The sequence below is a fragment of the Protopterus annectens genome, chromosome 2.part0, assembly GCF_019279795.1.
Source record: "Protopterus annectens isolate FY-2018-M chromosome 2.part0, PAN1.0, whole genome shotgun sequence".
In the NCBI taxonomy this organism is placed as follows: domain Eukaryota; kingdom Metazoa; phylum Chordata; order Ceratodontiformes; family Protopteridae; genus Protopterus; species Protopterus annectens.
Genome location: NC_056728.1, coordinates 413748891 through 413775562, shown reverse-complemented (window position 1 = coordinate 413775562; position 26672 = coordinate 413748891). Strand labels below are relative to the sequence as shown.

The 26672-nt window shown below is 41.1% G+C and overlaps 1 protein-coding gene across 2 annotated transcripts in view; it reads right to left on the bottom strand.

Annotated features, from left to right (window-relative positions):
• CARNMT1 (carnosine N-methyltransferase 1) overlaps positions 1–26672 on the bottom strand; it is a 684763-nt gene that overhangs the window by 578045 nt on the left and 80046 nt on the right. The window lies entirely within an intron of this gene.

Below are 26672 nucleotides of genomic sequence, written 5' to 3'. Positions count from 1 at the left end.
GGTGTTAAAAGAAGTCTATGTTGGGGAGTGAAGGTCAGTAGGGTTGTCGGCAAAGGTAATAAGAGTAGAATCATTGGCGTCCTGGATTAGGGTTGAGGTGCAGCAGGCAGAGCGTAGATTGTTAGTAAAACATTAAAGAGAAGGGGGCCTAGAATGGATCCTCCAGGGACATCTGTTTGGATAGGTAAGAAAGGAGAGCAGAAGGTCTGCCATCTAACAGATTGGTTCTCTAGTTATCTCAACAACAGACTGCAGACAGTAGTGCATGCAGAGAGGCTGAGTTCAGTTAGTTTAGTAAGAAGCTTAGAGTGGGAGATGGTGTCAAATGCTTTGGAGAGGTCAAGGAATAAGCATGAAACCAGTTTATTGTTATCTCTTGCCTCTTCTATAATCTGGGTGAAGGACAGAAGGGCTGTGATGGGGCCTAAATCCGTGTTCAGAGGGGGAGAGGAGGTTTTCTTGGACTAGATATTTAAGTCGTTGTCTGTGAATGCATTTCTCTAGAATTTTTGAGAGGTGAGAGGATGGCTATAGGTTAGAAATGGGAAGGGTCAGTGGAGTTACCACCTTTGTGAAGTGGAATTGTATAAAAGATTTCCAAATATCGGGAACTGAGGATTCTTTGATAGAATGGTTGATAAGGATAGAGACGGGGATATGCTATAGAATTGGCTGCAAGTTTGAGAAAATGGGGGGTGGAGTTGTCGAAGGAAGGAGAACATGGTTTAAGTTTTTGCAAAAGGGATTTTATACAAACTGTGGAAAAAGGTTTCAGGGAGAAGGCCGAGTGGAGGCAGGTGATGGAGGGGGTGGGGGGATTGTGATTGGTTACTGTTGGGGGGAGTTAGTTTGTGGATAATGTCTATTAAGTAATCATTTAGTAGAGTGGTGATTTCAAGGGGTGTTGTATTGGGGGAGGGGTTGGGGGTTGAAGATTTTCCTGAATGGAGAATATTGTTCATGGTGTACCAAATTTTGAGGGGGGTTTAAAGTGTTGGTAGATTTAGCTTCTTGATGGAATATTTTCTTGTCACGGATAATACGTTTTTAGTAAGGTTTCTTATTTCTTTGAATTTAAGGAGGGGAGAAGAAGATTTTGACTTAATCCATTGTTTCCAGGTAGTGTATCTACGTTTCTTAGTTGAAAGGGTATCTTTAAAGAGCCAGGTTCCGGGATTAGATTTTATCCTAATTTTCCTGATGGGTGTTAGGGCATTTAGTATGCTTAGGAAAATATTGTTAAACTCAAGAACAGCATAATTTAGAGGAAGGTTATACAATAATTTAACCTTTGTCAGTCTCTCTAAATAATTCCTGTTACTTCTTAACATCTCTTTCTTTTGTTTCTACCCTATTTTTGAACTAACTCCACTTTCGTTTTATCCCACTCACTAGCTGTAATTTCTGAAGAAATGTCCATCTTTCCCAACAACTCTTGAATAATTTCCACTATCCATTCCTTAAATTTCTGCCAATATCACATTTTTACTACATTACCCTGCATATCTATCTTAGTGGTTATTTGCACACTATCTGAAATAGTTATTGGATGTGTGTCGAAGCTTTCAATTAATACACGCGCTACTGTGAAATATAATTTCTATCTAGTCTAGCCCAGTTACTGTACCTTGGGGAATAATATGTAAATTCTCTCAGAGCTCATAAAAACTGAATTTATGTCTTCCATATCAAACATTTTCATAAATTTCTTCAATAATCTACACTCTAGTTATATTTTCCCTTCTAGGTCCCAATATACATCCTCACTGCTGCAAATCTAGTTCCAGCCCCACCTATATTCCCTGCTGAAAGCTAATTATATTTTTCCCAAAACTGTCTTAATTTCCATACTAGCAGTTTTAGGTGCAATACACACATGCCAGCATTATCCTCCTCCCTAGACATCAGCCCCTTACTACCACAAATCTACCATTTTCTTTTTCCCTCTTCTATAACTGTAGGTGCTCCTCTAGCAATCAGTATAAGGAATCTCAGTTTCCTCTATCCCTGATATTGCGTTGAATATCAATCCTAAAATCCTTTATCATATTCACATGCTTACTTCTTTCCAAATGTGCCTTCTGTAACATTGCTATTTACACTCTGCATGTCTTACTATAATTCAATACGTTTGTCTCCATCTGTGAGGGCATTTGTGTTCCAAAGTAATACAGATAGTGCAGCCATTATAATTTATTACTCCCACCTATTATAAATGACAACTTTTTTAAATATCTAGTTCCAGCTTTAGTGTTAAGTGCATCCTCTCATGCTGTTTCTTGTCATCTCCTTTTGAAACTTGGTCACATTTTACAAGACTTTTTGTTTTACTGTAAACCCTCAAATAAAAAAATAAAAAAAAAACACCCCCAGAACCTATTAACTTAAAACACAGAGAGAACTATGTACATCTTCAAATAATGAAGTTTAACCCTCCTTCTTCTTCTTTCGGCTTTTCCTGGTTAGGGGTCACCACAGCAGATCACCTGCCTGCTCATGACTGGCAGTGGAGTTTTACGGTGTCGAATTGCCAGCCCGGCACCCAACGTTCCACAGAAGGCACACACATGCACACACACCTGGGGCAAATTTAGAGTGTCCAATCCGCCTACAGCATGTCTTTGGGATGTGGGAGGAAACCGGAGCACACAGAGGAAATCCACGTGACCACAGGGAGGATATGCAGACTCCACACAGAAGGCTCCCCCAGCCAAGGATCGAACTGGAAAACCTCTTGCTGTGAGGCAAAAGTTTAACCCTCCTGACAGGAACAAATGTTCAACACTGACAGCTGTACCCACAGGAATTACCTAACCTAAAATTAATCCATGCTAAAGTGCATGTTACAGTCTGTGCTCCTACTTGCTCTAATTGCCATACGTTCCTGTCTTATCTTTATTCCCCATCCAGATGTAAAAACAGCTTGTAAACTTTCCAGAAAACACTAACTTTTAGCCTTAAGAAAGTGCCCTGGCTATCTTTAAATAAAACTAAATTATATAATGTTTGGATAAATACACTGAAGTATTTAGGTACCAGGAAAGCTGCTCTCGCTTATTCACTTCCAATTATTTAAAACCTGTTATTTTTTTACTAAGCTGCTTGCCCTTCTACCATTTAATTTTAAGATTCCCTCAGCAAACAATGCCCAGAACTCTCAAGATTTATTACCTGCACCTCTAGTCAGCTTACCTCCATGGATGCATAAGAACAGAAAGTACAGCAGCCCTCAGCTAAAGACTTTTCAACTTGCAGTAACATTTATTTGCTGAAGGAAAACTTTCTATTATATTCAGTGTTCTCTTACTTTTAAAGTCCACAAACTTACATAAAAATATTGATATTAAATTAAGCCAAAGGCATTAATCCAGACATTCACCTATGCAAAAGTAAGAAAAAACATCTCAACTCTATGTATATTATGATCAGTGCACCTTTATATACCATCCAACAGAAAGGACCAAGATTACAGCATATTAACTTAAACATGCTTTTGCTCAGCATTTTTTTTTTCTTTTTATACTTCAATGCCTACATTTGTTATAACTAAAGAAAAAGTATTTGTTAACTTTAGTATATTTATTACATTCAAGCCCTGAAAATACTTTACTATACAACATGCAATACAGATCATGAAATATTTCATACAAATATTAACAAAAAATGTTGTACTTAGATATTTTTTTCTCTTTATTTTCCTTTTAATGTCTTTCCAAACATTAATAGTATGAAGTGGGGTAAATGCCTTTCAGTCCCCCCATTAAGGTTAAAGTCAAAATAAGTCAAATCTTTCTCAAGCATTTTTTTTTGTAAAGCCATATTTCACAACTGCCACTGATGCTTTATAGTCTCACATTTATAAACTAATTTCAGTGTTGCTGGTCATTTTTCTTTTTGTCTCTATCTCCCAACCCTAGACTGGAGTTAATCTCCAATGTACTGTTGATTCTTCTAGTCAATTCATGTGTTTTTTCTATCTCTCAAGCATTTTCCTTTGGAATAATGGAAAAGGTTTCACCGGCAAAGTTTCTCTATGAGCTTCATTATCTGAAGTATGAGAAGCAGAGTTCTTTTCTGTTTGATGGCTCACTTTTTGTTACACAAACTGTTGTCTTTCCTCTTAAGCCTGTTTTGCATAAAAAAACAACCCTGATCATTCAGGAAAAAATATTCTGAAGGCAGCTGGATACAGCAGCTCGAATCTCACACTTGTCTCTCATCACCCCCGATTGCTGGGATAAATTTGCTTTTCTTCTGCATGGTGTACAGTGAATAATCAATTTTCCACAAACACTCAACTGTCTCCAACTTCTAATACAAAAGAATGGCAGAAGGGCAAAGTAAGGATCAACTCTTTCCTCCAGTATGACTGCATGTTAATACAGACTGCCTTCTCATGGCTAGGTTTGGAGCATTCATACGATGTGCCCTTTCAATTAGCAAATCCTGCTGTGGAATACCACTCACTTATTTGTTGCTTAGTCGTGTTTTCATAAAATACATACAGTCTGTTCCCTTCAATTTCTAGGGTACAGCAGAAAATCTCAGGTTTTCTCTCCATGTTCTGCCCTCTAACTCTTATCATTTTTTGAAACCGCTCTCCTTGAGCAGTCGCTTAATCAGCCAGCCTTTTCTTCATTTCTTCCTCTGATTTTTCCAGTTGTAAACTTCATCTGAATAGCTGTTTAAAGCGTCTTCCATTTTTTCCATGTTTTACTTATATGAACTGATATGCTCCTTCAGTGTTTCATTTATTTTAATTTAATTTTAATCAACTCTGAGCACATCCGATTTACTTTCTCATCTAAATTATCTATCTAAATCATCTAAATTACTGGAAGCCATCTCATGTACCAAAGCTGGAGCATGAACTCCTTTTTGCTGAACAACTGCAAGAGATTCTTCCCAGTAGGCATTTCCTCTTCACCTTTTTTAGTCGATTTTCTTTTGGGCTCTCCACGTTTCTTCTTTGCAGGCTTCCACACAGTGTACTTACTAGCCAGTAACTGAATTTTACTAAAACTGGCAGAATTATTATTCCTTATCTCTCAGTTTCTTTTGCACACTGGGAGAGCTGAAGTTAAGCTGTTGATCAATTTGCAGCCATCTTGGATGTCTAACCAGACAGTGCTTTTTGGCAATTGGGAAAAATTGCTAGGCACTTCAATGGTGTCCTAGACCTTATGCTTAGTAACTACCTACGAATAATCTTCCACTTTCACTCCATTGAGGAAAACACTAACTACTACTACACAGTTGGATTACATAAAATATTTTAAATAAACCTACTGTACAAAGTCTCACCATGTCAACAGATTTCTCTAATAGTCACATGTAATGGGTGAACATGCATATCATTTTTGAGTCCTCACCAACTACTCTTCTTAAAATCTTGTGCATCCTCACACACACACACACACACACACACACACACACACACACACACACACACACACACACACACACACAGCACTCCCCCACCCCCCAAAAAAACTAATAGAAAACACACTTGGTGGCAATCTTATAAAACTACAAGCTTTATGTCTACTTTTAAAAGATCCTGCTGTCACAACACAAGTATTAAGCATTTCAAACAAGTGTGAAACATTGGTTGGAATAATATACTTATTGCAGAGGATCCTCTTAATGATCAGCTTTATGTGGGGTCCTTTGCAGTGGGCAGAACACAAGGACAGCAGTGTCTGACCTCCGCACACATAGGGGAAGTAGGGTTTACTATTGTTTATTCGAACGGAAAAACATTTTCCGTTCAAATAAACTAAATGGTAATACCGAAAAAAAAAAATAACTAACACAATGTCCAATCAAATGCTCAACGCATTTGACTCGACATTGCTGTCGAAACCACCACGTGATAGCCGTATAGGAGCTGATGTAAATCAAATTCCTATACAGCGATCACGTTTTTGCGGCCCTCACACACCCCCTACTTATATATTCTAACTCCAAGATCGCACTACAGTGGGGATTTGGATGAATTTCCACTCCCCACTGTACCACGATCTCCATGCAGATAGTCTATTTCTACTTATACGAATGCAGTTGTGCATTCGCATAAGTGGAGTCGACTATCTGGTGCAAAAGTGCTTGTGCAATCGACATTCTGTTTTTCGGCACACTGCAGCCGATAGAATGTCTCTCGCACAAACAATAGTAAACCGGGAAGTAGAAACCCAAAATGGAAATAATGATCTTCAAAGCAGAATCATTTCATGTGGAAGAGCCCTCCCAGACAACCCTCTGATCCTGAAGTCCACTCATGCTAAATTTCTTGGTAAAAGCATGCACAATGACCAAGCACCAATGGTAAAGAATTCTGCTTTGGATACATTCCTGAAAAAAAATGCATTCATGGTAGTCATCACTATGGCAGGCCCTTTTTACCCGGGTTAGCGATCAAGGAGCCTCAATCCTCACCACTGACACAGGTGAGAGACTGTAACTAAAACAGAAATAGATTTACACACTAATTTCAAATGTAGCTCTCTGCAAAAAGCACAATTTCCCCCAAGAGCAGCTCCAAATGTTTGACACACCCACACCTGGATATTTGATTTTCACACAGACTCCTGGGAAAGGCTGGCACAGATTTACTAGCTATGCCCCCTTATCCCCACACAATATGGTAACGATGCTACCACCAGCCAGTAGGCTCTTACAAGGGTATCCAATTACACTGAGTAAAATCAATACTAACATAAATGGTAGAGTGTTACCCAAGCAACAAGGCTTTTCGGAGTGGCCAAGGTGTCACTAGAATAAGCACAAGTGCTCTTAAGATGTTAAAAGTAATCTCTAAAAGACCAGCCACAAGAAAAGGGGTAAAAACATTTAATAATGAATAATAAAATAGTAATCATGAGATTATTAAATATTTAAGTGGAATAAGTATGAGTTTCAATCATAAAATAAATAAATATAACACAGCTGGACTCAAGCAGATGCAAAAAACAATACTTAGCTAATCTCACTGCAATTCCTGATTGTCTAGAATTATTCCCTAGCTAACTTAACACAGAAAGGCAAGATTAGGTGCTAAGTTGCTTACTTCCACAAGGCAAGGTGATGTTCTTCCCACTTAGACTGACCTAACTGAACTGACTGTGATAACTATCCTAGATTTTTTATATCAGGTTCCAAAGAAAACAAAACAAGCTGATATGCGAGTTCCATCCCCTCAGTGCTGTTTATAGAATGACATCACATTTGAACACATGACTCTGGTAGAGAACAGTCGCAGAGCTTTTCTAAGATCTGTTGCAGTATTTGAAAACTACTGAATGCTTTGCTTAAACATAAACATTTAATCAGTTATAATAACATTATTGATACAATTTTAACATAAGCATCTGTTCAAGTCAGTGTGACAGTCAAATGACAGAAAACTATTTACAAAATTCCAGCTAACTATGCTGGCATATGTTGCACATGCATTGCCCTATTCTCCCTGGCACAGATGGCAATAACTCACATCGTCACAATCACCCTGGTGTAAAATTCTCTTACTACAATGCCTAGGAGCCTATTCATATCCTGGTGACAAAACACATGGCATAGCTGTAATCATTGACTGTCTCCTTGCAAACTGCAACGCCATCACTACCTCAAACAGATGCAGTGAGGAAATGGTTCACCTCCCCATATCCACTGACATTAAGGAAAATAAACTGAAATTTGGGGTAGTCAGGTTAAATTCTTCCTTTCTTAGTCTACTAAAATAACAATACAAAGTGAATACACTGGTTGAGCTACAGCTCCAATGTCAATTTGGGAAGAAATATTAATAGGAGTGAAGAGAAAACTAGTCTTTGTGAAAGATGATACAAGGCTCCTTGCATATAATGTGAGAAACACTAAAAAATCCACTATCCACAGAGACAGTGAAACACCAGCAAGAGTATTTTCCAGGACTCCAAAAACCATTTTGACTGAACAGATACAATAACACATCTATCATTATGCTCTGGTGCCAAAACGAAGACAAACTATCGGAGGAAGAACATAAAAACGATCCACTTCTTCATCTTTCGGCTTTTCCCGGTTAGGGATCGTCACAGCGGAACTCCGGTCCACTAATGAATGGCAGTAGATTTTTTATGGGTGCCGAGTGCTGAGGTGCAAGCTTAATGCCCAACCTTCAACGAACGCATGCCCATTCTACACGTCTTTCGAACGCCACTCGACCACAGGGAAGACATGCAGACTCCACACAGAAGGTGCTCCAGCCGAGAATCAAACGGGAGAACCTCTTGCTGTGAGGCAACAACTCTACCGCTGCACTACCACAGCTACATAAAACGATCCACTTCTAAACTGCTCAATTTGTCTAAATGACTGGAATTTCAGGATAGTTAGACACTGAGTAACAGCTTATTTTCGGCTCTCCTAGTGTGAAAACAGAAACTCAAAAAAGGAGAATGTGCATTTGTCTTTTTGGGTAAATGTCAATAACTGCCTGGATGTCAGCAAAAAAGAAATTCAGAGAACCTGAAAGAAAATCAATCACAAAAGGTGAGGGGAAAACACTGGCTGGAAGTAGTTCATGCTCTAGCTTTGGTGCAAGAGACAACTTTCAGTAATCTAGAGTGAAAAGTATGTTGAATGTGCTCATAGCTGATTAAACTAAACAAAACACAAAGTGTGCATCAAGTCAAATATCAAAAGGCTGGGAAAAAACTGACCCAAGTTTTAAACAGATATTTACATGAGCTGATAAAACTGCAAAAATCAGAAGGCAATCTGAAGAAAATGCGGGCCGAGTAAGAGACTACTCAAAAATAGATGTTTAAAAAAAATGGTAGAATTAGAGGACAGTGCACATAGAGAAAACCTGAGATTTCCAGCTGTATCAGAGACACTGGAAGGAACAAACTCTATTACTTTTATAAAAGCACAAATAAACAACTGGACTGGTATTCTACAGCAGGAATTACTAACTGAAAGGGCACTGTGTGTATATGCTCCAAACCTGACCATGAGAAAGCAACCCACACCTTTAGTAGTACAGATGAAACCTTACCAGTAGAAAGAGTTTATTCTGATATAACTGTGGCAGAAAGACAAAATACTGAAAGTTGGAGACAGTAGAGCGTTTCCGGAAAATGATTACTCACTGTACACCAGGCAGAAGAGTAAATTTATTCCAGCAAACATGGACTGTTGAGAAGCTACTGTATCCAGCTACTTTCAAAATATTTCTTCCTGGAGGGTCAAAATCATTCTTTGATGCAGAACATGCTAAGGAAGATGGGTTGGGTGTTGGCATAATGGTTAAGGTGTTTACCTTACAGAAGCAAGGTACAAAGTTCGATTCTCATCTTTAGGAAGCATAGCTAAGCTTAAAAATCCCTCCTGGGATCATTAGTCTAGTAATCACCTATAAACCTATAAACAAATTTTGTCGAACACAAAGTGAGATACCAAACAAAATGGTATTCTGCTTCTTACTCTTCTGATATAAAAGCCCATAGATATACTTCGCCAGTGAAACCTTTCCAATGTTCCAAAGAAAAATGCATGAGAGACAGAAAAAGAACAAATGTTGACTAGAGAACGGAGTATGTTGGAAATTAACCAGCAACTGATTTTGGGAGCTGGACATCAACAGGAATAAAACCAGCAACTCAGAAATTGATTAATAAATGTGGGATTACAAAGCATTAATTACATTTGTGAGGTATGACAGAACAAGAAACCTGGAAATATTGGGCTTTTTTGACTGATACACTTGTAGGAGATTCAAAACATATGCCCTACTTCATGTCATTAATGTTTGGAAGAAGGTTTAGGGAAGGGGAAGAGGAAGGAAAGAGTTAATAGTTAAAAGTATTTTTATAGTGCATGGCATACGATGCATGCTATAAAATATAGCTTATTCAGTTAATCGTGTGTGCAATGGGGATACCCAAGTAAACAGGTTTCCCTATTTTTCCCACCTTCTTTCTTCTTGTTCAGTTTTAAGAAATGTAAGCATTGCAATGTAAAAACAGAAGACAGCTTTGACAAAAATAGTATGATAAAAGAAAAACTGATATACTTTTTTTTATTTTTGCACAGGGGAATGATTGGAGTAAGGCCCTTGTCTTGATTCAATAAAAAAAAGTTTTAAGGGGAAACAAATACATAAAGGAGCAAGGAATGTAATGAATACTGAATAGTTTTTCTCTCTAGCACATACATGTTTACTGCACAATATGTGTAGGGGAATGCAACTGTGTATCTGATTCTCATGCTTCTATGGAGACAATCTGATATGGGGGCAATAAAAACAGAATATTTCTTTCTTTCAGTGGCTAGGAGATCATGTTTTCTGAAAGCATTCATGTTTTCTTCATCTGGAAGAGGTGCAGCACTTAGTGGAAGTTGAAGCATAGGTTGTACCATGCATCTTAGTATCAATAACCTTCATTATAGGTCAATTCAAGCCTATGGGTCAAGCTGTCTGGGACAGCTGCTCCTATTAGGAGGGTTAAACCTCATTATGTGAAGATGTACACAGTTTTGTATGTTAGTATTAAGTTAATAGGTTTTTGAGGTGTTCTGGAGATGTGTGTGTGTTTTTGATGGTTTTCATTAAAACAAAAAGTTTTGTAAGATGTGACATAGGTTCACCGAATATGCAAGAAACAGTACAAAAGATCAACCTGCCTGTAACACAAAAGCTGAAACTAGACATTAAAAAAAGCTGTTACACAACAGATGGGCATAATAACGTCTTGTAATAATGGTACTTTCCATGTTATCTTTAAACGCAATTCCATGTTATCTTTAAAATGTTCTCACAGACAAAGAGAAAGAGTAGTAAACTACATTAAAAATTAGAGTGCAAATAGCTATGCTACAAAGACACATCTGGAAAGAACTGAGCATATGAATTTGATACAGAAAGGATTTCAGGATGGTTATTCAGCAGAATACCTTGGACAAAGAAAAAAGGGAGTGCTTACATTAACTGCGAGAGATGCTCCAATAATGATAGAAGAGAAAAAAAGATAATGGTAGATTTTTAGTAATAAGGGGCTACTAGCAAGGGAGGAGGATTACACTGGCATGCATTTATATTCCACCTAAAACTGCTACAGTGGAGCTTAAGAAAATTATGGGAGAAATAATAATCTTTAAGCAGGGAATATTTCTTACAGGTGGGAACTGGAATTTGATTTACAATAGCGAGAGTGTACCCTGGGGCCTAGAAGGGTAAATATAACAAAAGAGAGTAAACTTTTGTAGAAAGTTGTGAAAATATTTGTTAAGGAAGATGTGAATTCAGTAGTAGGAATTCAGAGAGAATTTAGATATTATTCCCCAAGGTACAAAAACTGAGATTGGCTAGACAGAAATTATATTTCAGATGGACATGTGCATTTAATTGACAGTTTTTACATGCATCCAATAAATATTTCAGATCACGAGCCAATAGTAACTAAGCAATGCAAGGTAATGAAATAAAAATGAGGCACTGGCACTTTCCCAACTGTTAAAAAGAGAAAGCAGAGGTAACCAGAATGAAGTCTAGTATCCCACCTGTGACACATTAGAACAAGAGCACTCATCCATCTACCTACTTAACCGAACAAACTACTGGAAACTTCACCAAGGTGTCTTTATTCTTCCCAAAGGGAGGGTATCAGAAACAGAGACTCCTAAGATTTGCTAGCTAAAGTGATTTTACCTGGACTTATCTGTTATACTCTGTCACCTGTTAAAAAGAGAGGAATTTAAGGAACGAGAAGTAGAAATTATTCAGGAGTTATTACAGAAGACAGAAATTTCTTCTGAAAAATGTAGCTAAAGAATGGGATAAAATTAAAGTAGAGTTTAAAAACAGGGTAGAAAAAAGGGAAAAGACATGGCTAAGAAGTAACAAGAATTATTTAGAGGGACTAACACAGGTTAAAGTACTGCAGAATATGGGGAATCTACAGAACAAGAACAGGAGCAACTGCAGAGTGCTAAAGAGAAAATAAGGGACTACCTCGATAATATACATGAGTTTAGAAAGACTGCTGTGAAGGAACTGTTTTTTTATAATAAATCCAGAGCACAAAAAGTTTTAGCACAACAGCTCAGGCAACAGAAACTAGAAAGGTTTGTTGCCAAGCTTAGGGAGCCTATAACAAGGAAAATAACCAGCAATCCTGTACAGGCATTGGAAATACTTCAGAAATGTTATGAAAAACTGTATAAAGCATAGAAATGTTTAAATCAAGAAAAAGTACAAATGGAAATGTTTATGGATGAATTAAATATGCCAAGGTTAGAGGTATATGAGTCTCAATTACTGACCGTTAGGACAGGAGGAAATGAGATAAAAATGGTGACGTACAAGTCCCCAGGAATAGATGGCATTCTTGTGGATGTTTGGAAGCTAAGAGGGAAGAAAGTGATAAAGATATGAAAGGTTTTGTTTAACAGCATTTTAAAAGGAGAATCACCATCCGGGAAGAAAGTTGTGGTGGCTGTAATAGCTAAAGATGGCAAAGACCCATAAGACCCAGCTTCATGTAGGCCCATTTCAATTCTAAATCATGATTATAAAGTGATTACATCTATAATGGCTAAAAAAATGCCAAAGGTGATGCCAGAATTGATAGATATGGATCAATGTGGTTTTGTGGAGGGCAGGCAAACATCTGAGAATATTAACAGAACAATAATGATCCAGAGGGAAGCAGAATGTAAGAAAATGCCATTGTTGTTGACTGTTCTTGATGCAGAGAAAGTATCCGACAGGGTAGGTTGTGATTTTATGAGAAGGGCAATAGAAATATTTGCCTTGCCTGAAAAAAATGATAAAGTTGAGGGATTGGAGGTGAAAATTAAAGTGGGGGGTTCTCTCCGATAAGTTCTGCTTGAGCAGAGGAACCAGGCAGGAGTTTCTTCTTTCCTCTTTGTTATTTGCGTTACATTTAGAACCGCTGCCAAAGAAAATAAGAGACTCAAAAAGCTTTATTTGAAGATGATGATATTTTATACCTGATAAAAACAGAAAAGGACATTTCAGTGCTGTGTTACATTCTGAAACCATTTCAAGTACTTTCAGGATACAAAATTAATGAAGATAAAACAAAGGCAATAGCTGTAAACTCTGTACCCACACAAATTTGTTCAGCAATACCCATAGTTATGGGGGCACAATAAAATGAAGTACTTGGGAGTATGGATTAAAAATGATTCTATTTTGGAAACTAAGGATATGTGGGAAGAGACTAAACAAAAGATAATACAAAAGCTGAGAAATTGGAAGCTCTGTTTTATGGATATGGATAACAAAACACAAGCATTGAAAATGTTTTTAGTCCCTTCAGTTTTACACACAGATCAAGTATATTTTTATTAACCAGAGGAGAAGTTGTGGATAGCAATTAATGAAGAGTTGAAGGATTTTATCCGGGAGTGGAAGAAGATGAAAGTCAAGTGGGATAAGATAATCCTTCCAACAGAACAATGTGGTTTGGGATTAACTGATTTGAAGAGAAATTTCAGAGCTACACAGTTAAGGCTCCATTACATAGCACAAGCAGAAAGCTATAATTCAGAGCTTAAAGGGATGATGATGAAATGGGGGGGGGGCCTCAAGAAACAACGAGATACTAAGATTTTTGTTGCAGATCCTTAAGCAGAACAACAATAACCTTACAGAGTATTATATTAGCAGAAAGTGTTCCAAAAACTAAGAAAACACAGGAATGGATAAACGAGATTCTGTTAATAGGGAAGACTGAATTAGGAGTAAAGAAATTAGGCAAGGGGGGGGGCTGGATATTCCTGGAGAAAGCTGGTAACGGAACCAAGGCATTAGGAGCAAATTAGAAAGGGAAATGTAACAGAATGGAAAGAGGCCGAGAATTCATTTGGACCACAGGCTAGAGACGGCCTTTCCTCAAGGATTGATATCAGAGTACAGACAAACAGAAAGAAAAAGGGGGATCCTTAGTTTAAGACCAGCACTAGTAGAGCTTTTATTAGACTCTATAACAGAAGCTGTTGTTAAAAAAGGGATAATTAGTAGGGCATATGAAATATTACATAACTATAGAAATCAATCAGAAGAGGTTAGAAAGGATTATGAAGAGAGACTGGATAAGCAATTCACAGAGAAACAATGTGGGGAATATATGCAGCAGAGTAGCTATGGTGGGGCAAAAGGGGCAACTGCCCAGGGTACAAAGGGCATGTGGGAGGCACAATCGGCTGATCCAGAGTCTTCTTTAATACAGTACCGGCTTTTAAAAGCCAGTATCACATTTGCAGTCAATCATGAGTGCTGTAGTGCTCTGTGTGTAGTCTAAACTGTAGCAAATGCTTGCTACATTATAGAAAGCAGTTTGCTACAGTTCAAAAGTAAAAAAAAAAAGAAGTACCATAACATTCCATCTGTATTGTCAGTTTTTTAATTTCTCCTCACATATGGGTTCGGATCTGAACTATCGGATCAGACTCTGTCGTTATTAAGCTCATGGCAACCGAAAAAGCTCTTGGACACTGCCCCTTACCCACAATGCATCTTCTCCCTGTTACTTCACATCTTTTTTCCTAGGATTACTCCAGAAGAAAAAGTATAAAAAAGAAATTTTCGTGTGCCATAATTGAAATTGTAAAGAGACCATTTCTGGAGTATGGAAACGATAAAAAGAGCCATAAATTATACTTCTCATTCTACCAGAAACAAAAGGTTGGGGGCGTGGAGAGAGGGGTTGTGAGGAGAAATGAAAAATTGAAAATACAGATGGAACATTCTGGTAAGTATGTAACTTCTTTATCTGACAATGTGAATTTTTCATTTCGTCCTCACATATGGGACAGTCTCCAGCTACCTTCATCCTGGGCGGACTCACGGAAGAATATTCCTCAGAACCATCGAACCAAAGGAGTCTCTTCCCCAGAGACCAAATCCAACTTGTAATGAGTTATAAAGGTATGACGATTTGCCCAAGTGGCCACTGCACAAATTTCATCCATGGATGCATTACTCTGAAAAGCTGCTGAAGTAGCCCCAGTACTGGCTGAATGAGTCCGGACAGGTCTGGGAAGAGTTGTACCTTGTTTGGTGTAGACGAAGGTAATGCAATCAGACAGCCATTTCGCTAGAGTAACCTTGGACACTGGGTAGGCCTTTCCCAGGGCTGGAAAAAGAGATGAACAATTGATCTGCCTTCCTAAATTCTTGTCCTGTGCAAATAAAAACACAATTGTCTATGGACATCCAACAGATGCAACACATATTCACCTTCATTAGTGAAGTAAGGAAGGAAAACGGGCAAGTTAATGGTTTGATTGGTATTAGTCTCAGAAACAACTTGAGGTAAAAAGGAAGGGTTGGTGCACAAAGAAACTCTGTCTTTATGGAAAATCAGGTATGGAGACAGGGAGGATAAGGCCTGAATTTCTGATATTCTTCTAGCCGAAGTAATGGCTACTATGAAAATAGTCTTCCAAGACAAAAATTTTATATCACATGTCACTGCAGGTTCAAACGGAGTACCAAATTAAGGTCCCAAGGAAGACCGGGATCTTTGTGTGGGGGGCTGAATAATAAAGTCTCTTTCAAGAAGATCTTGCAAAGCTTGTTGGAAATCAGTGACTGGTTATCTTTCCCAATGTGAAAAACAGAGATAGCTGCTAATTGCAGTTTGATAGTAGAGGTCGCTGCCCCACTGTCAAAGAGATGAGCCAAAGATTCTAGGACATAGTGAACGGGAGCTGTTAAGTGGTCTACATCATGTTGCTGAGCCCAGGTTACAAATCTCCTCCATTTGCTCCTATACAGCGTTTGAGTGGATTGCTTATAGGATGATATCAAAGTATGATGAACTGAAGAGGACAGCATAGGTTGTCTGGCTACAAATAGAATTGGAGAAACCAAGCTGTCAGCTTGAAGTTGAACAAATTGGGATGAATCATTCCTGTCGAGTGTGACAGAAGGTCTGGAGAGGGTTCCAGAATCTGGGGTTCTTCCTGTAAATGAAGCCAAAGGAAGGAAAACCAGACTTGTCAAGACCAAAATGGAGCAATGAGGAATATTATTCTCTTCAACCTGTTTGCTCTCTGGAGAAATTTGGGAATCAAGGGGGTAAGGGGAAGAGGCGTAAAGGACACCAGGAGGCCTACTGTGTATGACAGCGTCTCTCTGGGACTCCCTGGTTGGGGTGATCAGGGAAAAGTAGCTGCTGCATTTGTTGTTCAAACGGGATGCAAAGAGGTTGCAACAGTTGGTCCAAACTCCAATTCCAAAGCTAGTTACAAAAATAAAATTGCCAAAGATTCCAAAGACAACCACAAGACATTCTATAACTATGTCAAGAATACAAATGGCAATGCTCAGATCTGCTCTGAGCTACAACAGAATGGCATTAAATATACAGATCCCAAGGATATTGCCAATATCCTGGCAGATCGATTCAGTGCCAACTTCACCCCCCTCTCACCCATCTCAGTACTGGACGATTGCCAAAATCCGGTAATAACGGCCACACAAGTAAAAAACCCACTCTTCAAAGCTAAGAATACAGCATCCATGGGACCAGATGACATCCTGGGCTGTGTACTACATGAACTACAAAATGAAAAGGAACCTCACCTAAGTGTCATGTTTAATCATACCCTCACCTCAGGCTTCATGCCCACTCCACAAGGGGGGATCCACCTTGGATCCCGGGAACTACCGCCCCATCAGTCTGACAAGCCTGATCTGCAAGGCCATGGAACGTACTATCATGGAACTTATAAACAAAGACATTGGCAACCTTAAAACACTGGACCCCACCCAGTTTGGGTTCGTGAAGGGCCGATCTTGTCTCCTGAACCTTACTGACTTCTTCAAATCAGTCTCCAGAGCCGTGGACAAGGGTAAGGCAGTCCACACACAGCCTATCAGGGGGTATGATCTGGTTCCTCCTTGTTTGTTTATCTACCAAACTACAGACATGTCTGATTGAACCTCTACTGTCCCCAAAGGGAGAACAGCTTGAAAAGCCTGCAACACTAGTAGCACTGCCCTCATCTCCAGGGTGTTTATGTGTAAACTGACCTAGTTAGGAGACCAGGTGCCTTGAACCGTGTTCCCCAGATAATGCCCCCCCCCCATATGGGAAGCGTCCGTGGTCAACGTGGTCTAAAGTTGCGAAGAACAAAGGATCAAGCCCTGCGATACCTGATCCGAATGAATCTGCCATGATGGGGCTGTTCTGCAGGTGTTCATAATGATTATCTGATAAAACATTGGTTGCTGGATAACTGACCACTGTGAAACCAGAAGCCATAAGACTATAGCAGCTGCCATTGAGCCTAAAGCCTGTAAGGCATGACAGGAGACTATCTTTTTGTTCTGAAGTACTTTGTGTGTTTGGCGTCTGATCGTTAGCACCCTGGATTGGGGAAGTCTTGCAACCATCTGATATGTGTCCAAAACTGCTCCTATGAACTCCAGTGTTTGAAATGGGTCCAAGTGTGACTTTTAATAATTTATTTTTATGCTTAACCCTGCACAATTGCCCAAATAAAGAGATGCCTGGTTGGGGAAGAAATGAGCCAGTCAAGCAAATAGGGAAACACATGCATTCCTTGTCATCTCAACTGAGCCGGTACCACTGCTATGCATTTAGTGAACACTCTGGGTGCTTGTGGTGAGAACAAAGGGCAGTGCTCTGAACTGGAAATGACTGTCTCACCACCAAAAGTGTAAATAGCTTCTGGACTGCCTGTCCATTTTTATGTGGTAGCATGCATCCTGAAAGTGTATGGAGCACATCCAGATGCCCTGTTCCAAGAAAGGAACTATGGACTGTACAGACAGTGACCATTGGCAACTTGTGGTGTCGAAACAACTTGTTTAGGCTGCTGAGATCCAGAAATGGTCTCCAGTCCCCTGTTTTCTTTGGAACTAAAAAGAACCCCAAGTAAGTTCCAAATCCTCTTTGATCTGGAAGGACCTGCTGGATATCTGTCTTGTCCAGCAGTTTCTGAATTTGGATAACTGCCTGATCCCTTTGATTGGGTGGGATGTCCGGGATTTTTCTGTTGGGAGAGGATCTTAGGAGAATGGAATTTGATATCCTCTGGATATTATCCCCTGCACCCATAAATCAGTGGTTATTTTTAGCCAGGCTCGCCAGTGCAGGGATAGATGACCCCTGAATGGCTCCAGAGGCGGGCAATCGAGCCTCCTTTCAGGAGCACTGGAAGGATCACTTAAAGAAAGGCTCTCTAGAGCCTTGGTTCTGCAGGCCTCCTGTACTGTGAAGGCGGAGTCTTCCTGATTTGTTCCCCCCTCTGCCCCAGGGGTACTCTCTCCATGTGTTTCCTGTTAAGACCCCTGTGATTTCATGAGCCATGTTTTGACACCTCCTCTCCGACCTTTAGAGTAAGGTCTCTGAGGAGAGGAAAAACATATGCCCACAGCAGAAAGGGTCTTAACCTCCTTCTCATACCTGGATAATGCGTCTTTGACCTTGGGACCAAAAAGGGAAGTTCTGTCAAACAGAGCACTGACGAAAGAAGACTTAAAAGGCTCTGCAAAGTTGCATAGGTGCATCCAGACATGCCTCCTTATCGATATGCCGGAACACGCAGCTCTACTCGCTCCTTCAGCGAGTCTTCTGTGGCTGACTCCTCAGGGGAGTCCAAATGCTTCCTCTTGCAGGTCGTCTTCTGAAGGGCCTCCTCTGTGGGATACTCTCGAGAGGTATGAGAGGAGGCAGGGGTACTCCTACAAGTATCCTGAGGCCTAAGGTCCCATTGTCCCTGTGGAATGTCCTGGTCAGAAAAGGTGTGTAGAGGTGGGGGTAGATGGGGCTGAGGATCAAAGGGGGGTGGTAACTTCATAGTTGCAGAGGTAGCTATAGCCCTATCCAGAGCCCCGAAAGCTGACTGCTCTTGTGTGGGGAGTGGGTCTGTCTCAGACAAGCCATGCTTGCGGGAAGGAGTCCTCTCTAGCTCCAAAGACAGCTTGCCTGGGGTTGAATCCGGTGCTCAGCTTACCCGAGTAGAAGCCCTGAGGTGCAGAGACAGCTCAGAGGGTCTGGGAGTTGATCACACCCAAGTCCACTAGGCTTGTACAGCTCCAAGAGCTCTCCGGCTCCAAGAAGGGTGAAGAGCTCCAAACAAAAGTCCAATCTGATGAAAAAGAAATCTTAATTTCTGAGCAGGAAGTCGCCAGATATATCAGATCCAAGGGCTCCAAGACTTGTCCTGAAGTCGGAGGAGGAACCAAAGGGGGAGTGGATGGCTTGGATAGCCCTAAGACTATTTGAGTCGAAGCCGAGGGGGACTTAGTAATGCCCTGTGCCCACAAAATTTCCTGGATCATCCCTTCCACGTCTTCTTCTGCAAGGCTTTTGGTAGACTGGGAAGAAGAAGCCGAAGGAGATCTTAGTCTGCTTAGAAAGCAAGATGGTACCCTCAAAGGCAAAGCGTCAACAGCAGGGAGTACAGAGTCCTTGTCAGGGAGATTATAGGCTTGAAAGGGATGGAGATAGGATCTGACCACAATAGATCTGACCTATCAAGCTCAGAGAGGCTTGGAGCCAAAGCAACCAGATCCAAGGATGAAGTAATCTGTGCCAAAGGCCCCTATTGAGTCATGAAGCCAGAAGGCTTAAAAGATTTAGAACTCTGCTCAGAGGGATCTGATGGAGCCGAGGAAGGTCTCTTCTTCCCTCTATCATAAGTTTTAGAGATAGAAGAAAGTACAGTTGTGTACACCTACCATAAATGTAGATGTTTGAGTGTCTTCACTGTTGCAGTCATAACTGAAGGGTGCTCCTGCCGGCAGGCAGCCCGAGGTCGGCCAGAATCCCAAAGTCTGGGTCCGGCGTCGGCTGTACAATCCAGTACCCTGACGTCAGTACGCTCTGGTACATAGCCCTCAGCCGACGCCATCTTCTCCAGCCTTTCTTGCCCTACATGTCAGAAGTCCCCAATAGATCATAAAAGAATCCCACTAGGAAACACAAATACACCACAAAAGAGAGAAAAAGAGGGGATAGGAGGGAGGGAAACACCGACTGCAACAGTGAAGACACTCGAACATCTACATTTATGGTAGGTGTACACAACTGTACTATGTTCATCGTGTTTCACTGTTGCAGTCATAACTGAAGGGTGGAATCCCAAAGCAGTGAAAAAGGGGGGAGGTTTAGACAGAAGAAGGGGAAGCAAGAAGACCCTGCAAAACAGCAGAGGCAAAGCCTGCCCTGGTCTTAGAATACAAAGGGAGATTGTAGTGCTTGGAAAAAGTATGCACAGAACTCCAAGTGGCAGCTTCCAAGATATCCTTGGTAGGAACTCCCCTGAGAAAAGCTGTAGAAGTAGCGGCTGCTCTAGTAGAATGACTTCTTACAGTACCTGCAAAATGTTTCCCATGATGAGTGTAACAAAACCTTATTCCATAAGAAATCCATTTGGAAATAGTTTGTTTGGAAATAGCCTTTCCAAGAGAACTGGAGGCAAAAGAAACAAACAATTGGTTAGATTTTCTGAACTCTTTAGTCTTGTCCAAATAAAATCGTAACTGTCTGTGCACGTCCAAGGAGTGCAAAATCCTTTCCCCTTTATTCTGAGGATTAGGAAAGAAGGTAGGAAGGTGAATTGTTTGATTCAAAGCCACTTTCGAAATCACCTTAGGCATGAAAGTAGGATTGGTCCTCAAGGATACTCTGTCCTGGTGGAAAATAAGGTATGGTTCCACAGCCATGAGAGCTTGCAACTCTGAGACCCTTCTGGCAGAAGTCAAAGCTAACAAAAGAACTGTCTTCCAAGACAAAAACTTAATATCTGAAGATGCAGCAGGCTCAAAAGGAGGCAAAGTAAGTTTTTCTAAAACATAATTAAGATCCCAAGCAGGAACAGGAGGGGTCCTGGGAGGCCTTAAATTCTTAGCCCCTCTCAAGAATTGTCTCACCAAAGGATGAGAGAAAATAGGGGGATCAGTATTGAAATGAGCAGAAATAGCACAAGCATGAATCTTAATGGAAGAAAAGGAAAGTCCATTAGACAAAAGATCCGAGAGGTAAAGCAAAATAGAAGAGAGATCAGGTACCAGAGGGTCCAAGCCTTGGTCCTGCATCCAAATGCAAAATCTCTTCCATTTAGAGGCATAGGATTTCCTAGTGCTAGGCCGTCTAGCTTCCAAAAGAACATCCAAAACTTGCTTGGGAAGACTAGAAGAAATCAAATTCCTTTGAAGAGCCAAGCTGTCAGGCAAAGGGTCTTGAGATTGGAATGTAGCAACTGACCCTGATGCTGGGACAGAAGAGAAGGGTTCAGAGGAAGAATCCAAGGAGGCTCCAAGAACAGGTGCTTTAAAGTTGGATACCAAAACTGTCGAGGCCAATTTGTTGCAATCAAGATGAGGAACTTGGGCTTGTCCTGTTTTATCTTTAGTAATACCCGAGGAAGTAGAGGAAGAGGAGGGAAGGCATATCCCGAAAGGTTTCTCCAGCTGAAGGACAGGGCATCCACTTTCCAAGCTGTTTTGTGGAATGACCTGGTGCAAAAGAGAGGCAGCTGATGATTGAGGTGGGATGCAAACAGATCTATCTGTGGGCATCCCCAAACTGCAGTAATCCTGTTGAATAAGTTGGTGTCTAGCATCCATTCGTGAGGATCTAAAATGTTCCTGCTCAGGCTGTCTGCTAAGAGACTCTGTTCTCCTGGTATGAATTGGGCCTGGAGATGTAGATTCAGATTTAGAGCTGTGTCCCATAAAGCCATAGCTAGTCTGCAAAGGGGGTACGAATGAGAACCCCCCCTGCTGGTTTATGTACCACATGACTGTGGTGTTGTCTGTGCGTATCAAAAGAGGTCCTGGATGCAAAAGGTTCTTGAAGGCTAGAACAGCATTTTGAACTGCCAACATTTCCTTCAGATTGATGTGCCAGTGAAGATGATCCTTTGTCCAGGTTCCCTGCTGGCAATTGCCTAGAAAATGTGCTCCCCAAGCATAATCCGAGGCGTCCGTGGTTATGATTTGAGAAGGTTGAGGAAGACGGAAAGGCTTTCCTTCATTTAAAGCACACACCCTGGACCACCAAAGGAACTCCTTCTGGAGGCAGGGGATCAGAGGAATCAGAGTGTCCAGATCGTGGTAATGCTGCGACCATACACTTTTCAGATACCATTGAAGCTTTCTCATATGAAGCCTTGCATTTGGGATCAACAGAATGCAGGAAGCCATGTAGCCCAGAGCCTGCAGGAATTTCCTTGCAGTGAGCTGAGGTAGAGTTGCCAAAGTCTTGAAAATTGAAGCCAGCTGTATTTGTTTTTCTGTAGTGAGGAAGGCCCTTTGTAAGGTTGTATTTAAGAGGGCTCCCAGAAATACCATTTGTTGAGAAGGGATCAAATGTGACTTTTTTGTGTTCACTGAAAATCCCAGTAGGAGGAGGAGACGTTGAACAAAATCCAGATGTTGAAGTAAAAGATCCTTGCTGTTTGCCTGAATAAGGCAGTTGTCCAAATAGGGGTAAATTTGAATCCCCTGGAGTCTGCAATAAGCCACTACTGGTGCCAGGCACTTGGTAAAGACTCTGGGCGCAGTAGATAAACCAAAGGGCAGTACAGAGAATTGAAAGTGTCTCGAACCTGCCTTGAACCTGAGGAATTTCCTGCGTTCCTGCCTGATGGGAATGTGTAAATAAGCTTCCTTTAGGTCCAATGTCACCATCCAGGCGTCCTGAGAGAGCATTGGGATCAGCTGCTGCAGAGTAAGCATCTTGAATTTTGGAATTTCCAAAAAGGTGTTTAACACAGAAAGGTCCAGAATAGGTCTCCATGAGCTTTGTTTTCTTGGAACCAGAAACAGTCTTGAATAAAAACCTTTTCCCATCTCTGAGTGTGGAACAGGCTCTATGGCTCTCATGGCCAGAAGAGCATCCACTTGATTTAAGGCCTCTGACCATTGATGTTTTGGCAGATCTGGCCAACCGAAAGCCCTTGGCAAGGTATGAAAGTGGAATTTGTAGCCTTTAAAATCACGCCCAATACCCATTTGTCCTGGGTAATATGAGCCCAATTTCTGTAAAAGAGAAAGTTTTCCTCCGAGAGGGGCATCCAGGTAAAGAGGTCCTGTAGCCCAACCGAGAGAGTCATTGAGTTTGCTTTCTTTGAGATTGGGATCTGTCTTCTCCCTTCTAGGTGAAGAAGCAGTCCATTGTCTCGATCTGTAGGAGGCCTGAGCCTGGCCACGACCTCTGAGCGTCTATATCTTCCCCTTTGAGGCCTGTCAGACGTGGGAAAGGACCAATTTTTGGAGGGCCAATTCCTGGAAAATCTAGGAGGCTGAACTTGCAAGAAATCTTTCACAGTTTGCATAGATTTTGCCTTTTCTTCCATCTTTTAATAACCTCCTCAGCCTTAGATCCAAAAGAACATCATGCTGAACAGGGGCATCTAATAATTTAGCCTTAACCTGTTCAGGTAAACTTTGTTCACGGCCAAGCATGTCTCCTGATAACAGTACCAGAGGCTGCGGCCCTGCAAGAAGCATCCAAAGCATCAAAACCACAATGCAAGCTATGTTTGTTCAGTTGCATGCAATACATCCTGTAGTTCCTTATCTTCTGCACATGCAGGAAGAGAGGCAAGCTTTTGCTTTAAAACAGACAAAAGAAATTGCTGATACTTAAACATATGAAACTGGCAATTTAAAGCCCTAACAGATAGGGTAGCAGAAGTATATACCTTTTTGCCCCACCTGTCTAAGGCACGAGAATCCTTCTCAGAGGGAATAGGATTCTTACAAGTAGCAACTTTAGCAGCCTTAGAACCCTGAGAAATAGTTTCAGGATCTGCAGAAGGATTCTTAAACAAAAACAAATGAGACTCAGGAACCCTATAAAACCTATCAGGCTTAGAGGGAGCAGGAGGCAAGGAATCAGGATTCAAATTAGCCTCGGAAAAAGCATCATCTACAATGTCAAGAACAGGAGGGATAGCCAAAGGCCTATGTTGAGGAAGAAGAAGAAATTCTCTAAGCCTCTTCTTGGAAGCAGAATAATCCTGACCTTCCCAATGAAAATGTTCCCTCATCTCATGTAGGGTTTCCCCAAAAGAAAAATCTTCAGGCGGAGAAGCAGAGGGCAAGGAGTCGAATCCTCATAAGGAGGAAAAGAATATTCCTGATCAGAGGAAGAAACAGAAGATATAGAAGCCTGGTCAGAGGAATCCACAGGAACATCCTGTCGAGGCCTTTTCTCAGGGGGGGGGGGTGAGAACCCCTAATCATAGAAAGCAAATCTTCAGCCATCCTTAACAATTGCTTCTGTGTCCTGGGAGTAGATTCAGAAGTAGCTTGAGCAGGAGCTTTGGACTTAACAGGAGTCTTTGCCTTTGAAATAGTGATGAGAGTAGGCCTGAATACCCCCTCAGAAGCCGGTACCTGCACAGCGGTTCTGGACCCATCCGAGGGAGCGACGTCCGAAGGTCCTGCAGCAGATAAAATAGAAGGCCATGATGGCTCCCCATGGGAGTCCGTATCGGCCATCGGTTCAGAAGTGGCGGACGACAGGGGCTGCAAAAGCGCCTCACTGACGACAGCCGAACCGGACGCCGGCTCCAGCTGCAACGAGTCCTGTTTGGACCTCGGAGGCCTGTCCTTGTCTTTGCGCTTCTTTTTAATTCCGGTAGAATCCGACAACATTCTATAATTGAAGCGTCTGCCAAAGTAATTCAGAGCCCAGACGTACCTGCGTTTGATAGTACGGGAATTAAACCTGGCACAGAACCGACAACAAGAAACGTCGTGGTCAGGGCCTAAGCAAGGTAGACAGTAAGAGTGGAAATCTTTATGATGTATTTGTTTCCCACACGTAATACAATTTTTAACTTTTTCTGACATCGGAGGAACAAGAAAAAGATTCCCCAACGGGGTACTTAGCTTAGAGAAGAGAAGTAAGAACTTCGGACCGACAACAACCAAAAACGCTGTTCGAAAATCGCCAACCAATGACTTGCGAGCTGCTTTCCACCACACGGCAAGAAAGACTGGAGAAGATGGCGTCGGCTGAGGGCTATGTACCAGAGCGTACTGACGTCAGTGTACTGGATTGTACAGCCGACGCCGGACCCAGACTTTGGGATTCTGGCAGACCTCGGGCTGCCTGCCGGCAGGAGCACCCTTCAGTTATGACTGCAACAGTGAAACACGATGAACATGCAGGACTCTAATAAGCTGATTTAGCTACAGATTTACAGGTACCAGCAGAAATTGTCTCACTAAAAGAAGATGGCAATAACCTCCTGAGAATAAGTTTATTCTTCCTTTCAACCAGGAGCCCGGTGGTTAAAGGAATGACAGATCGCAGTGTCTTCCTGCAAATGGTGGGGCCCCACACAGTAAACAGTGTGTGTGCAAATCACTGTATGGCATTTTGTGATCGCACTTAGTGGATTTCTTGAAGCCCGCAGGCTTATTTTGTTTCTCCGCCATGGTAAGAAAAGAGAAGGCCAAGAGCACACACACGCGTGCATGCATAAAGCAGTAAGGGAAAGAAAATATATTCAAAGTAAATAATTATTTTTTTATATGTAGAAAGGACTCAGGGAAGGAGGGAAAGCTACTAACATTAGTAGCACAGATACCGCTAAAGGTATAAGGCAGGGATGGAAAGAAAAGTAACCTAATAAAAAATGGTTTCTTGTGGATAAAGGATTAGGGTGATAAATGGGGAGGAAAGAAACTACACTGACTATTCAGAAAATAGAAGAATTAGCTAAAAATGGTTGAGAAATTTGGAAATATCACCTGAAAAGTTCAAGAGCAAATGGTTAGACCACGTCTTCACAAAGCAGCAGACAAGTTATGAGGTAACAGAGAGAGGTGTGTTATGGGTAAGGGGAGGGGTCGAAGAGCTTTTTCAGTTGCCATGAGCTTAGTAACAGCCGTCTCAGATCCGAACCAATATGAGAGTACGAAATGAAAATTTGACAATATCCGATAAAATCTTTGGGGTGTTTTTTTTTTTTTTTTTTTTTTTACTAAAATTGAAGCGCTGTTGCACTCTGTGCAGACATGATATAAATTGTAGCAGCTGTATGCTATTTTAAAAATGAGAATTTTTTTAAACTAAAGTATGATTACTGTAGGACTCTTGTGCAGGCAGGTTATAAACTCTTCTTCTGACGGATGACACAGACATTATGACACAGACATTATACAACTGAAGATGAAGGTCCAGAATAGTACATTAGCTGACTTCACATTCACACCAACAATTAAGATTTCTCTGGGCTTGGAATTCCATACCCCAGCTGATGCCACATTTCCTTATATGGATCACTTCATTTAAAATGGAAAGGAATAGGTCCCCCTTAGCTGTTCATGTCCAAGTCATGCAAAGCAAAATACACTCATCTTGAGAAGGCTAATGTGTAGATGCTCTTCCAGTGGAACTCTATCAAGGAAGATCTACAGTGGACTTCTCACCATTCCAGATATGTTTCAACCACTGTAGATGCACCAGTGGAAAAGAAAGAGAATGAAAGAGCTCGTTTGTAAGCTGTGGACCCAAACACCAATCCACAGAAAAGTGTAAAGGTTCAAAACAAGTAAGAGACATGAAATGGAATAAAAGTGCTACAGCCAATGGCAGTAAATTGTTCTTCGCTGGATATGTAAATGATGTGAATAATAGGAACAGTGAACAATGGTACTTCCA